A 12,457-nucleotide genomic window follows, 5' to 3' on the forward strand; every position below is an offset into this window, starting at 1 on the left:
AAGGAAAACATTACATTTTTAATTTAAAACAGTACTAAACATCTTGGCATCCCTGATTAAGACAAGATGATATTATACTGAATCGTGATTCTGGTTACACACACACACACACACACACACACACACACATATATATATATATATATATATATATATATATATATATATATATATATATATATATATATATATGTATGTATATGTATATATATGTATATATATACATATATACATATATATATGTGTATATAACATACATACAAACACATATTGTAACCAGAATCACTATTAAGGATAATAATATCTTGTCTTAATTAAGGATGTCAATATTTTCAGTATTGTTTTAAATTAAATGTAATGTTTTCCTGTCTATTTACATATGTGTGTCTGTCTGTCTGCACATATATGTACACGCACACATACGTATGTGTGTGTGGGACTGTGTGAGAGGATAGAGATATGGTGGAAACCTTATTTCTTATGTGCACATTACTATCTGGGGCAGGTGTTGACGGTATCCTAATCCTGATGTATTGCGGCAATCTCCAGTAAAGATAGTTTAAGTCGTATAAATGAGAAGCTCCAGAGCCGTAACATTTATCTTTTGTCTTAATCGCTGACTTCATTGTCTTCTTACTCGATGCTTCATCAACTGTAACCTTAACGAAGAGGGAAAAGAAAGACAATAATTAGAAGACTGAGATCGTCATTATAAATTCTTTCCTAAGAGTAGAAATAATTGTTTTGTGCTGCTAATGCTCTTAGGCATTGTTCTGTCTCCTTCCCCCGCCCCCGTAAGAGCGACGACACCACGAAAACCTTTGCAATTACAATAGATTTTAACAAGATGATTGGCAAAAGTAAAATTTAAAATGTATTGGAATTTGTACACCATCCCAATATCATTCATTTTGTTTAGAAAATGAAAATATTTTACGGATACTAATTAAATTTATTTAAGTTGTGTCGTCTGAAGGAAATATCAGTTTTAACTGAGCCTTTGCTTCGTGTCTTATTTAATACCTTTTTTTCCTCCTTTGAATCCTTCCCAAGTCTTTGGCAAACTTATGATGTACTTGTTTTCTTGTTATTCCAAATATAGTGGCTGTTTCATGCTGGGAGGGCGAAGAAAGTTGATATTTTTGCACAGGGTGTTGAATCCACGATTCATCATTTAAAGTATGAATGTGGCAGTGAGGCTGTGTTGATATTTTTTGAGTCGCCGACTGATAAGGGGAACGGCTTGTTGATTTGATATTATACACAACGTTTCAACCATCACTGTTCATTTTCTAGTCCTAGAAACATGTAAAATGACAAAATATTATTTAGCACATATACTGTACTGTCTAAAACATTTACAATAAAAATCTAAAAATTCGTAAAAAAAACACCAATAATAAGACTTTTAAGACTTTTAAAACAAGTTTTATAATTTTCTTATATACTACGATTCAGCTAGTGATGTGATGTATGATGCTAGTGGCATTTTTAAATACATTGTAGAAACTGGAGTTTTACGTAAGATATAATTTTATTTCCTACAAGTTTTAATTATATAAATATACTACATTATGTAGTCCTTTAATTAACATCGGCGTCAATGACCATAGAAGTCACGACGCCTGATAACTTGAAATCATTCATTCATTCTAATTTAATTTCCAAATTTCCAAAGTTACCTCTAAATATGACCGTAAAATCTTCACCTTTATCGCTGAAGACGTGGTAGTAATTGGAAACGATTTTTGTACAAGTATCTGCTTTGATTTTACGAAATATAATGTAGACCAAGTGAAGGGACAGAATTGCACATCAGCGGCTTCGAAGCATATACTACACCCGGCAGGCCCCCCCCCCCTCTTTTTTTTGTTGTTGTTGTTGTTGTTGTTGTTGTTGTTGTTGTTGTTGTTGTAGCGGCCACTCGGCAGAATGTAAATTGAAGTCGCGTAATTAAAGTCGCGTAAAAGGGTCGTGTCTGTCAGCCATGCATATTTTATGAACTTTGCTCTCAGGTTATCATGGAGTATCGACGTATCGGATTTATGAAGCAATGTTTGGCCAGTGCCAGAGGGTGATCTCTTAACGCATGTCGTCCTTGCAACTCGTAGTAGCTTACCCTGCAGTGAATGTTTCAATTTATTTAATAGGTTCCACTGACGATCCAGGATTTTTGTGAATCGTCTCTTTTTTTTCATCTTTGAAGTGACGGTTTTTTTTTTTTTTTTTTTTTAATAATTTGATCACATTTTGCATTTCATATTTCTAACGTTTAGATGTAAGCTAAATTTCATGAATGTTTATGTATTTTTATTTCAGTTAAAAGACAAGCATAAGGAAACTAAAATAGCTCTATGGTAAATAAAGTTAGGTCTGAACTGGTACGGAATTCCTAAAGTAATCGAAGGGGTGACAGTCACAAATACTATTGTTTATTTTGCCCAAAATTTGATCAGGGTGATTCGTGGACAAATAAGGACTGTTTGATGTCGTCGCGTGTTTTTATGGTGTTTGTCAGGCAATTCACTGCCCTATTGCCTTTTTACTGTTTTTATTTTATTTGCGGTATTTACAATATGTATGTCTGTGTGTATGTACTTGAGTTTTTCATGGTTTTGCATTCTGTTTGTGTAAGCTTGCTTAGAAATTTTTTGGCTTTCTGTATTGTATAATATTAATGTGGGCATCATTATCATAACAATGATGATGATGAAAAGCATTCCCCTTCAGAAAATATGTTGATAGAAAAACCCTGCTATCAAAGAAAATCTGCGGGCGTTCATTACAGTCAATGGATTTCTCCAGCAGTACCCCTGATCCCGATCCCTTGACGAGGTGGGGGCTTAGGGATCCACTGTAGGGAGTGTATGCTCCTTCACGCCTACTCTCTCTGCTGTGGATTCAACCGAACATTGGGACCTGTCACTATTTTACGACTACAAATTTTCCCCTCCCCTTCTTCCTCTTTCGTTGACGACCTCTGCATGGTATTGAATTACGGAAATCTCTGATCTTGCAACTTCTGAAGGAAGGTGGAGTTGGACGGCATGCCACTCCACCCGCAGAACTAGGGTACCCGACGTGGTCGAGCGAGCGGCAATAATAATAATAATAATAATAATAATAATAATAATAATAATAATAATAATAATCCAACATAGATAATAGGTTTTCCGTTAAAGGGGTGATGCAGTAGGTGAGAACCTTCATTTAAATGAATCCAATGTAGCATGAAAGTGGAAACCTGACCCCAACATCCTTTCCCATCATCTAAATCTGCCTCTCATTTTCTCTCGTCTACCTGCCGTCCCGACGCAACAGCAAGAGTGCCTTCAAAGATATATATATATATATATATATATATATATATATATATATATATATATATATATATATATATATATATATATATATATATATATATATAATATATAATATATATATATATATATATATAATATATATATATATATATATATATATATATATATATATATATATATATATATATATATATATATATATATATATATATATATATATATATATATATATATATAATAAAAGGAGTCCACAAAAACATCAAAAGGGTAGAAATTTATAATTATACTTCAGAGAGACTGTCTGTCTCCCGCAACAGGCAGGTAATGAATGAAATAAGAGTTACAAAGCAGTGGTGTTTATACCAATGAAGGAATATTCCAGATGTCCTCCTGTACGTCACTCCTGTTGACAGCTTCTCCTTAATCTTCTTAACCGCTGGTTGGAGGAAGACTTTATATATCAGACCTGAATCCCAGGCCCCTTTTGAGAGGTTTATCGTATTTCTTTGTTTAGTCAGTGCTGATTCTATCTTCTGGCTTTGAACCGAAAATTGCTGTTATAAATTATATGTGACATATTTCGGTTTATTTTGTGATTATGATAGTTTATTTGGTTAAAAATAGCTGAGTTCTGTTGTCCACACCTTACTGAACGTTTATGCTTTATAAGTCTTATGCTAGGCAATAAAAGAAAAATATCAGCTGTTTAATTTTCCTGAGGTGTGGTAGATTACCTCCACCCTCCTACATAACATTTTAAAGTATTCTCGCTCTCATTTCACTACACACCTTGTGCATTTCACCCTCAAACATTGCCTTACCGAGTGGAAAAGCAATTGACAACGCTTTTGGAAATACCGATTCCAAAATCCCCCAGTAATCTACCGGGACTTCAATTTGCATTCGACGTGCCTTTGTAAGGGTTCCGAAATTTCGCTGTAGGTGAACAGAGATCTTTTATTCATCTTTCATAAAGGCGATATTGCTTTTCACGTTCTTTGTTTCTGCCCTGTCATCGGTTCTTTCCTAATTTTGAGTGAGCAGTCATGGTCTGTACTTGATGTCTATGAAACTATGATAATGCTCACACACACAGATACATAGGAAAGTACATACACATGTATGTGTATATATATAAATGTTTATATATATTTATACACATCTAAATTTTATATATATATATATATATTATATATATATATATATATATATATATATATATATATATATATATATATATATATATATATATATATATATATATATGTATGTATGTATGTATGTCAAAGTGAGTGTTTGTTTATTTGTTTGGATACTATAGAAATCTGAACCGCTTGAGAGACGTAGACAAACTTTTTCACACGGCCTCTATGTCGCCCCAGAAAGGGTTATAACTCAGAGTCAACCCCCACCCCGTGACAGACATACAAGCACAGACAAAACAGATGAAATTTTCGTTTTTACGTCACTTTCTCCTTCAGTGCTTTTTCACTTGACGCTCCACCTTTTCTTCCAGGCGCTGTCAGATGTATGAGTAACCTACGACAATAAGTCTAAATCCCCTAAAACATCAATTTTTGATCAGAATTTACATGAATTTTGATCATAATTTATGAGAATTATTAATATAATTGTTTATTACCTCGATAAAATCAACATTGTAAACCTAAAGGGCATAAAACTAGAGGAACGCAACTAAGTTAAACTCCTCCCACTGCAAACCTTATAATCAGTTTAGTATATCCAAAAAAATTGAACAGATGTGTTTGACTGTATTAGAATTACGTTCATTCAGTCATAAAGCAATGTAATTCAGAATGCACGTGGCCATCATTTGACCCAACTTTATGACAATTATTAATATAATTGTTTATTACCTCGATAAAATCAACATTGCTAACCTATATCGGTTTAAATGGGACAGGTAGTGTGACATCTCTCTCTTCTTAGGAAGAGTTTATCTACACAGACTTTGAATACTGCTGTCATTTTTCAGTGCATATGTACGAAGTCTTTCCTTAGTTTTAAAGTATTTTGTTCCTGTTGGTTGCTGTTCCAGACAATGAATATACAATTAGTGATGAATTAGATTTATCATTGTTTCACTCAGAATGAGCGAAATTACGTTAAATTCAGTGAAGAGGTGAATATATTTGAAAAGGATTAATAAGCTGTAAAATTTATTTCAAAGTTGGTTTTTACTTTCTTGTGCTCACGCTTGAGTTTTCCCCCAAGCTTTTTGACATTAATTTTTCGAAACAACTTTCCTTTGCATCGTTGGAGGATTTCATGTGGAAGTCAACAGAAGCCATTCAAATATTGCACCAACAACTGGCAAAGAAAGAAGGAAAGTAAAAGCATATTGAAATGAAAATTGGCTGCCTTTTGACGGTTTCGGTTTGAATCACGAAGCCCCATAGGATCTGGCTCTTTTTTGTTGCCATCTTTTGTGGTGTTATGCTGCTTCTGCCAAACGAGAATCCCTTATGAAGTCATGAATGTGAAAATGAACGAGAACCTTTGAAATTGAAGAATAGCATGTTCTATAGTAGGGTTCATTATTCGCCCCCATTACCGCCTTGAGCGTCGCGTAACGCCAAAGGGTCTTGAAGAATATAATTACTCCTTTGTCCATAGCCTGGAAGACAAGAGGGTGGTCGGAGACATGAACGCTACCTTTATGTCGGGACGGAAGTCATCCAGATGAAGTGGATTTCCCAGTGCATTATCCAGAATTAATAAAATTTTAAAAGGTGCCCTCTCTTTTTTTTTTTAAACAGTATTCGCATGCTTATAGAATAAAACATTTTAAAAGCCAAACATTCCTAAAAGAATGCCATGGTCGTCTGAATTTTTTTGTTTTTTGCAATTCAGACCGGTTACGTAATCTACTTATCGAGTGTGTATTCACGTACAGATAAGTGAGTAATATAGAAATTTCTCCCCAAGTGCAGTTGGGAAAGTTTTCATACCTAAAAAGAAATAAAAAAAAATTTATGGTCCATATCAAGCAAGATCCTGTTTACAACTTTCGTTTGTTTTTTGTGTCTTTTTCACTCATTTACAAAGAGTCTCTGCCATTTTGTTTTAATAGATGCCACTCTGGCAATTCTCTCACGGACGTGAAAAGGCGCATGTCACTAACAGAGCACCTGCTAGACCATAAACAGTCCCTGGAATTCTAATTTTTGGGCCTTTTTATTCTCTTCCATCCTCGGTGCGTTTGTGTCCCCGTAGGGGGTTAATGTTGTCAGTGCGCCTTACGCGGGGCACCGTAGGTCTGTCCACGCGCACGCGGGCGGTGCTGATCCTACGTCACGCCGAGAATAGTGGAGAAAAGGGGGACTGGACCTTTATCTCCACTGTCCAAAGGGTGTGGTGTATACTTGAAGGTTTTAATTTTAATCTTGGAATCTACATCTGGATTTATTTTTTTTTTTTTTTATATCAGTACGGTATTTTTAGTCTTTCATATAAAGACTCATAGAAAATCTAAACGTATTTTGATTTTGCTTAATTATTGAAGATATTATGAGAGCACATAAAAAGGAAATGAAAATGGGAACACTGGGAAGAGCATAGAATTATTAATAATTATGACTTTAATTTCATTAGCAACTATGTACAGAAACAAAGTATAGTTTAAATCAGATATATATCTATTACATTCTTCGTTAGTTCGTCGTATAGATGAAAGGATCAGAACCGAGGTATGTCAATCAGTGATTATTGATTGAACTATCTCATTATACTGGGATATATAAAAGAACAATTATAGACATTATACCAAAGATATAAATGAGAAAAAATGATAGTGGTAAAAACTTAAACCTGAAATAGTTTACCAATTCGAAAATACTTTACCATTACATGACCTACTAGAAGGAATGAAAAATCAGTTGCAGTTGCATACTGTCATACTGACATTCTTCAAATACACAGAGACAAATTCATTTTACAGTTTGCCCAATTTTCGCTTTTCACTTCGTATGTTCTTGATGTTTTGATTTAGAATGCTCATTCTGAAGAAAGTCGACCACGCAAAATTTTTTAACTTTTAATGGAAAGGATACAAATTTAGAAATTTCACTTGCTAATGTCCTGATGGAATTCCTATCCGCATTCAGGGTTTTCTCTCCAAGATACGGTTGGAAGGCCATCTCCATAATTTTCAGTTTCTCATAAAAATCACAAGTCGGCTGTGTCAACTTTCCTGTCTTTCCTTGGATATACATTTAATCCAGGTGTTATCTCCAGCGGCGCCTAAAAGTTGGTGATGAGGGAATTTATGCGCTAAACACAACGCAATCCCTCAGTCTTCATTATTTCTTCAAAATTAATGTCGTTTTCATCAAAGGTTTCGGTTTCAGTAATAATTTTTGCAAGATGAACATCTTGCAAAAATTATTATTGTTTACAAAAAAGAGAATTATTTTGCTGTACTAATATTTTTTGGGTGGTCAGTCCTTTCCCTGCTTTGGAACGGTTGATCCTAATCCTTTGTAAAACCTCTTAAATATTTAACCCTGTTTTGGCAGTTCTACTAATTCTTCAATTGTGTTGGATTCCAGGTACATAGGTTTCCTTTATAATCCCCATCTGTCATTTATATGAGCTTTCTTTGTAAACTTACTTTTATATTTCTTCGGTCTGCTAAGTAAAGGACGTAAGTGTTGAAAGGCCTCACAGCACTCCAGTGTTTCCGTATCCTTCGTGGATTTTATCTTTATTTATATGTCTATATATAAATGTATATTATATATATAACATTTATATATATTATATATATATTCATATATATTTATATATGTCTATGTATATATATATATTTATATATATATATATGTATAAATATATATAAATTTATATAATTATATATATGTGTATATATATATATATATATATATATATATATAGTGTGTGTGTATGTGTGTGTGTGTATTTCATAAAGTAGATGATAAAACAGAAAATTACGAAGTTATTGGCAAGTTGTGAAGGAGAATCGGGATTTATAATGCGGAGAGAGAGAGAGAGAGAGAGAGAGAGAGAGAGAGAGAGAGAGAGAGAGAGAGAGAGAGAGAGAGAGAGAGGTTGTTAGCCGTAATTGTTAAAAACCAAAAAATTGAATAGAAAAAGATATTCAGTTACAATTCATATGTGAGTGTTAAGAGAAAGAGGTTTACAATTTTAGCGAAATGATGTAAATGGAAAAATTTATGCCATTGGTAAATTATTGAAGGTTTATCTGCTCCTTTATTCGTACCCGTTTCCCAGTATCATTAATTCGTATTCAGACTGCGATGAAAAATATTTGATATAGCTTTTGTACATTCTGAAGATTGATGGTAATTTTCACAACTGAATATAGAAATTCGTAAACATTGACATGTCCTCGATATGGGTTTGGATTGTATGAACTACTCTGACATCTTTAGGTCCTCTCCCGATATCTGGTTTCGTATTACGAACATATCTAATGAAAAGCGAGCTCGTCTGGACAAGATGACGGATAAACTGCAATCGTTGACTTTTCAAAGATTGCAGAAACGTAGCAACCTCTTGATTGCTTCCAACTCTTTTCTTTAGTTACGACGAAAAATTGATATTGAAAACCGTTAATGAGTATGGTTGGAATTCCGTTAATGAAATAAGGATTATGGTTAGAAATAGGTTAATGAAATAAGGATTTAAAGGAATCAAGGTGAAATAAGTTATCCTCATAGATAATTTGTTCGTAGTTATATTAGTAGTTGGAGTAGTGAAAAGCAAGAGCCAGTCACATGATTGTTATGAATAAATCTACCTTTGGCTAGCTCCTCTATTTGCTATGTTAATTTCGACAGCAAACTATTTTCTTCCCTATCTGTGTAGTACCAGTAGCCAGGTCTGCTGAGCAGAATCTAAACATTTGGGCTTTGGCTTCAAGAATTTCAGAGCACCTACTGTGAGCTAAGGCAACTAACATCGTAGTGTTTAGCTAACAACCAGTTGTTGGCAACTATGCTTGTGAAACACAATAGTTAAACATGTAATGGTGTAACAAAAAGCTCGATTACCAAATGCAAATCAAGTTTGCTACACTAAAGCAACAAACATCATAGGAGTGTAATTAAACAAATAAAAAGTTTCTTTTATGTTCCAGCGCTATACAGTGTCCGCCTCTCTTTGCTTTACTGTTTGGTAATAAGAGTTCTTTTTCATCGCTACAATTTCCACATTTTACAACCACCGCTGTGATGGATATTAATTTAATTTAATTTTTTTATTTTATATATATATATATATATATATATATATATATATATATATATATATATTTTTTTTTTTTTTTTATTTATTTATTTTTTTTTTTTTATTGGATCTGTTTCTTTTGGTATTCCATTTTCATAATGTTAAACTACGTAGACATCCCATATTAAAAGTGGAATAAAAATACTCAATCCAAAAGAAATAAATAATGTAATCTGAGAAAACTTAGCAAATGTAAGTAGTGATAAAAATTTGGATGAACACTTCTGCACAATGAAAAATAATATAGAATTATTAATAACAATAAAATTTGAAACAATAGAAGAAATATATTATAATAGAAAATTTAATATGGAAGAGTTGGAATATGCTCTCTGGAACAGCAATAAAGCTGCTCCTGGAGATGTCAATATTTGTTTTGAGATGATCTGCCACATATCACCTTTGACATAGTCATACTTATTATAGTTTTATAATCATTTATGCCTTTGTAATTTATTTCCTGAAAAATAGCGTAAAGCTATAATAATTCCTGTCCACAAACCTGGAAAGGATCCCAGTAATGTAAATAATTACAGACCAATTTCTTTAACAAGTTGCTTATGCAAATTACTAGAGAAAATGGTAAATGCTTGACTAACATGGCACATTTGAGAAAATAAAATTCTGACTCCCACTCAATTTGGGTCACAATGTAACAGATCTATAATAGATTCTCTGTCTAACTTAGAAGACCACATACGTAAAGGATTTGAATGAAAACAAATTACTGTAGCTATCTTTTTTGACCTCGAAAAGGCATATAGTACTGCATGGGGGTATGCAATATTAAAAACGTTATATAAAAATAGCATCTGTGGACATTTACCTAAGTTTATCCAAACTTTTTTGACAGATTGCAATTTTCATGTGAGAATTAATGATGTTTTGTCAAAAACATTTCCACTTGAAAATGGTGTTCCAAGGAAGCGTCCTTAGTGGCACACTGTTTACTTTAGCAGTAAATGATATCAGTAATAATCTACCTACTGGAGTTAAAAGTAACCTGTATATGAATGATTTTGCCATATATTATTCAGCATCTGGTATAAAACATGCAGTGCGAATCAATAATAAAACCTTAGTTAAAATAGATGAATGAACCTCATCTGTAGAGAAAGTTGATATAATTAAGCTATATATTATCAAAATGTTTTGAAACTTTCCTTGGAACATTTCTGACATTATAATTCTATGTAGAAGGAAGTCTTTTCATTTACTTGTCCCTCTAAAGTGGGAAAAATGGGGAAATCCCTCGATGGCCCACATTTGTTCGAGTTGAAATGGCATTATATGGTAATGACCCAGAAAATGAGAAGGAACTGCAGTTGGTTCGCTTTTTAACTTTTCTGTTTGCACAAGCATACGGAGAAATTGCCTCCGATAAGTTTTAGTACTTGTGTTTTTCGCATTTGAAGTCTTCTTTGTTTATTTTTTTCATAAGCTTATATATCGGAAACATATATGCTACATTGTTGACCCTCAGTGTTGTCTTAAAAGGTATTACAAAGTTTTTTATCCTCTGAATAAGCCATCTTGGAAAACAGCTTGTTTATAAGTTGATGCCACAGACTACTGTTTGTTTTCAAGTTGGCTGTAATATGACCCAAGTTTGAGCCGTTGCAGACTCTATAAGCTTTTATTAGACGGTGTCTCTTCATCGTTACTTATAAGTTACTTTCCGGCCACGTGGGTTCGAACCGTGTAAATGTACGATGGCGATGAATAAAACCTCAGTGATATTTCATGAACCTGTAGAAATTAAACCACGTAAAATGGCTTTTGCTGATATCTGAATTTATTTGATATAAAAAATTAACCATATGTATTTTATATGTATAGAAAAATGAATATGATTTTATTTTATATATATATATATATATATATATATATATATATATATATATATATATATATATATATACATACATATATTAAAAATTACTTTATGAATTTATTTTCATAAATTTTGTGCCTATGTTTTAGGACAAAGACGATAATTGGAACCATTAAATATTTTAGTTGTTACAGTTTATTAAGTCCTTTGTGAAGTTTTGTTTTACAAAAAGGGATCAGTAATTACATGCCCGAGTAAGCATCGGTATTGCTGTTCTGGTACTAAAAATATTCTATATTGTTTTTATTGAAGATGAAAAACAAAGATGCTCGGTAGCATCAGCATGATAGAGATAATGAAAAACCAACGTATTTTCTCTTGGTATCTTTTACATACAAATCGTAGTCATATTCATTAGATTAAGAAGTGAGTAGACAACGAAATGGGTCGTGTTTGCAACTGATGGAAATGTTTGATTAGGCATACTCTCAAACTTATCAAACAGTTACTAAATGCTTATGAAGGGTAACTTTTTAACTGTAGTTTTTTCCATATTAGAATGCCACATTTGTCAACATCATGCTGCGGTGTTGGGTAAAGGGGCTGTAACATAACAACCACTGTGACCTTTTTGCGTTTGGGAAGACCGAAAAAAAAAAGAAGAAAAAAAAAAAAAAGAGGTGGCTTCATGTCCTGTTGTTCGAGCTTGTGAGGCGCAACTTTGGTGGAGCCTGTGTGAGGACAAACTTTACTAATTATGAGAGTGCAAGACTTACTCATTTTCAGCAGAATTGTTACGAGAAACACCAGAAGTTTTCCGACTTTCACAAAAACACTGGTGGATTGAGACTTTTCAATTCTATATTTTTAGCCGAGAAACATTGACACCAGAGTGGAGTATAAATCGGTAAGATCATAAGCGGGACGAGTTCTTATTGCCATAGGTTTTAGAATAATATTTATCGCTAACGAAGAGTCACTGAACGTATCCTGGGATTTTCACAGAATG

The sequence above is a fragment of the Macrobrachium rosenbergii genome, chromosome 44 (genome assembly GCF_040412425.1).
Source record: "Macrobrachium rosenbergii isolate ZJJX-2024 chromosome 44, ASM4041242v1, whole genome shotgun sequence".
Lineage (NCBI taxonomy): Eukaryota > Metazoa > Arthropoda > Malacostraca > Decapoda > Palaemonidae > Macrobrachium > Macrobrachium rosenbergii.